This window comes from Terrapene carolina, unplaced genomic scaffold (assembly GCF_002925995.2).
Source record: "Terrapene carolina triunguis isolate 2854851 unplaced genomic scaffold, T_m_triunguis-2.0 Scaffold401, whole genome shotgun sequence".
Taxonomy (NCBI): Eukaryota; Metazoa; Chordata; order Testudines; family Emydidae; genus Terrapene; species Terrapene triunguis.
Window position 1 is genome coordinate 523094 of NW_020664752.1, and position 4337 is coordinate 527430.

Genomic DNA, 4337 nt, shown 5'->3' on the forward strand with positions numbered 1-4337 from the left:
TTGTGTGCAGTTTGTGAAGGGTATTTTGGGAGGGGAGGGTCAGTGAGCAGGGAAAAGCCTGCACAACACCAAGTTGTGTTGTGTTATCTGGATCCCTTCTAAAGCGTTGTGGGTGGGTAGGGTGTGGGTGGAAAACCCCGACCCCAAACTGAGTTGTGTTGTGTTTGTGTTTGACCTGAAGTTGTCCCATGCGGTGCTGTGTGGCTGGTGAGTGGCCTCTTAGCCAGGGGTACGGTGGATTGTGTCGAGTCCCATGTTGCGTTGTTGTTGTGCTAAGACGTATTGTGTTATATTGATTTGTGTTGTATCTGACATTGGATTGTGTTGTTTCCCAGTGGGCAGTGCTATGTTGAGTTGCATTATGGTGTGTTGTTTCCCACTGGGTAGCTCTGTGCTGTGTTGCACTGTTGTGTTGTGTTGCATGCAGTGCTGTGTTGTGTTGTAATGTGCTGTGTTGTGTTGCATTATGTTGCATTGCATGCAGCGCTGTGTTGTGTTGCATGGTGTGTCTGTAGCTCTGCCCAGCGCCCTCCACCCAGCTCCTCTCTGAACCTCAGAATGGCTGTGAATGGGCCCAGCTGTGAAACGGGGGGGGGGGGGGCCCGGGCCGGCCCCCGGGGGGGGGGGGGGGGGGGGCCCCCCCCCGGGGGGGGGGGGGGGGGGGGGGGGGGGGTGACTCAGCCCCCCCAATCAGGAGCACATCCCCCCACTCCCTCCACGGCCCAACAGCCCCCCCAGGGAAATCAGGGGCCACTTGGGGTCTCTGGGCTCAGATGGACCCCAGGAGTCCATGGGGGGGCATTGGAGAAGGGTGGGAATCAGGGAAGCTCCAGTGAGGGGGCACCCCTGGATCTAATTCAGTGTCTGGGATCCCCCCAGTGCATTTGGGGGGCGGGGGGCTGAGGATCGAAATGCCCCAGATGATCCCCCCCCTTACTCCCCAGCTGCCTCACTCAGGGGCTCTGTCTCAGGCCCTGAGCTCATCGGGCGTCCCGCCCTCCCTGCGGTGGGGCAGCGGGGAGCCACACGGCGCGGGGGGGGCAGCCCAGGGCTTTGGGGTGGCCTCGGCGTCATGTCTCAGGCTGGCCACAAACCCGCCAGGGCCGGGCAGCCAGGGCCACCAAGAGGGGAGAGGCAGCCACGAGGCCCTGGCAGGGTCAGCGGGGGGGGGGCTCCTGGCTAGCACAGCCCCACCTCTCCCAGCAGGGGGTGCTGTGGGAAAGGTGGGGTGGAGTTTGTCAGCCTTGTTTCCATGGTGGGAAGATCCTGCGGGTCGGGAACGGGGCAGGAATCGGGGAGCTCAGGGTGGGGGTTGGGGCAGGGCGGGGAATTGGGGAGTTCGGGGGGGTTGGAGGCAGGGCGGGGAATTGGGGGTTTCGGGGGGGGTTGGAGGCAGGGCAGGGAATTGGGGGGCTCTGGCATCAAAGGACGAACGTAGTAAGACAGGAGTCGGGCTGGTTAACACACAACAGCAAAGTGAGTGTCCCTTGGCATGGCAGGGGGGTGGGGTGGGCAAACTACGGCCCGGGGGCCACATCCGGCCCTTCAGATGTTTGAATCTGGCTCTCGAGTTGCCGCCCGGGAGCGGGGTCCGGGGCTTGTCCTGCTCCGCGTGGCTCCCAGAAGCAGCGGCACGTCCCCACTCCGGCTCCTACATGTAGGGGCAGCCAGGGGACTCCACACACTGCCCCCACCCCAAGCGCCTGCGGATGGGGCAGGGCCCAGAGTCCCCTGGCCGCGCCTCCGCGTAAGAGCCGGAGCGGGGACGTGCCGCTGCTTCCGGGAGCAGCTTGAGGTAAGCGCCGCCTGGAGCCTGCACCCTGATCCCCTCCCACACCCCTGCCCCAGTCCTGATCCCCCTCCCGCCCTCCGAACCCCTCAGTCGCAGCCCAGAGTACCCTCCTGCACCCCCAACCCCTCATCCCCAGCCCTGGTCCCCCTCCCGCCCTCCGAACCCCTCGGTCCCAGCCTGGAGCAGCCTCCTGCACCCCCAACCCCTCATCCCCAGCCCCACCCCAGAGGCTGTATCCCCAGCTGGAGCCCTCACCCCCCCACACATCCCAACCCCCTGCCACAGGCTGGAGTCCCCTCCCACACCCATAACTCCTCGTTTCTGGCCCCACCCCAGAGCCTGCACCCCAAACTCCAATTTCGTGAGCATTCATGGCCCGCCATACAATTTCCATACCCAGATGTGGCCCTCGGGCCAAAAAGTTTGCCCACCCCTAGTCTAGTGGGTTAGAGCAGGGGGGGCTGGGAGCCAGAACTCCTGGGTTCTCTCCCTGTCTCGGAGAGGGGAGTGGGGTCTAGTGGTTAGAGCAGGAGGGGGCTGGGAGCCAGGACTCCTGGGTTTGCTCCCTGTCTCGGAGAGGGGCTTGGGGGCCTAGTGGTTAGAGCAGGAGGGGGCTGGGAGCCAGGACTCCTGGGTTCGCTCCCTGCCTCTCCCGGAGCTCAGTTCCCCCACCTGCGTCCGATCTTTCCCAGCCAGCAGATCCCAGCGTGAAATGACCCAGCTCAGCCAGAACGACTCATCGGAGCCAGGAGGGCAGCGCCCGCCCGCTCTGCCCGCCAGCCGCTGCCGGCTTCCCCCGGCCTGTCTGGGATTCCCCCGGCCCCGCCTCTGCCGGCGGGGCTGGAGCCACGGAGAGGCCTGGGTCTGCCCCCGGGGCCCGATCTCCAGCCCTGCCCCTGCTCGCTGCCTTGTGTGCCAAGTGCCAACCCCGAGCGAGCTACCCCCCCTGGGTACCCCTTGCCTGATCACCCCCCACCCCGTCACCCCACCCCATACAGCCCCCACCCCATACAGCCCCCTGGGCATCCCCTGCCTGGTCACCCCCCTCCCTGTACAGCCCCCACCCCATACAGCCCCCACCCTGCCACCCCCACCCTGTACAGCCCCGTCCCCATATAGCCCCCTGGGCACCCTTGCCTGGTCACCTCCCTCCCTGTACAACCCCCACCCCACCCCATCCACCCCGTACAGCCCCTGCCCCATCACCGCCACCCCATACAGCCACCTCCCATGGTCCCCTACCCCGCCAGCCATCCCCAGACAACCCCCCCCTTTTTCTCTCATTTTATGGCCTCCAGTCGATCCTGCTGTCCTGTCCCCAGTCCCAAGGCAGGAGTTGGGGGTGGGGGGGCATCAGACATGGCGCTGGGGGGTGTCACAGGGAGACAGGGCACCCCGAGGCTGGGGGAACCCCTCGCCTTCTGGCCCAGGGGCCCTGCAATTGGGGTATTCCCTCCCCCCCTCCGCTCTCCCCCAACTACCCCCTTTTACCCACCACCCCACCCCCGAATCTGCCTTGTCTGGGGGGTGGCTGGGGCCCAGTGCCCCTCCCCTGGTTCCCGTCATTCCCCTCCCCACCCCACCCCCCACTTGGCCTGTGCTGGGTGGGGGTGGGGCCCAGCAGCTGGGATCTATGGGGCGCTGCTCAGTACGAGGTGATCCCCAAGCAATGGGGGGGTGGAGAGAGGTGGATAAAGCCCATCACCCCAGCACCCAGAATCCTTTGCAGAAGCCCCTGCAAGGAAGGGCCTTGGTGATTTCTTGCAAAGGATTCTGGGAGGAGTCCTCCAGTAGAGAACAGTGACCTCTGACCCTCCCAGTGACCCCCTGACCTTGGGCCTAGAGTGCATGACCCTTGACTTCCACATGACCTTTAACCTTCACTCTGACCCCGACCTCTGGGCCTATAGCAGCAGGTGGATAGGCCCCACTGTGAACTCTGACCCCCATAGTGACCACCCCATCCCCCCATTGTGACCCTGAGTCTATAGTGCAGATGTACGTGACCCCTGGCCTCCTCATGACCCCTGACCCCTGCCGGACAGAGGCCCAGCTGAGCCAGGGTTCATTGACACAGTGGTTGAAACAGGAGAAGCTGCCTGGGCCCCTGTCTGTCTCCGGGATCTGTCCCAGGATCCCCCCAGTCCCTCCAATGCCCACGATCCCCGGCGCTCACCACCCGACAGCTCACCGGGCTCGCCAAAGGGAGGTGCTGGGGTACCCCCCCTTGCACACATGTGGGGAAACTGAGGCACCCAGCAAGGGCCTGGCCAAGGTCACCAACTGGAGCTGGGATAGAACCCAGGAGTCCTGAGGCCCAGGCTGGTTCTTGGTCCACTAGGGCACAGGACCCACGCGACTGACACGCAGGGCAGGGCCCGGCCCCTCCAGCAGGGGGCAGCAGGGACACACACACACACAGACACACACACACACAGAGCAGGGCCCAGCCCCTCCAGCAGTGGGCGACAGGGACACACACACACGCAGAGCAGGGCCCAGCCCCTCCAGCAGAGACATACACACACACACACACACACACACA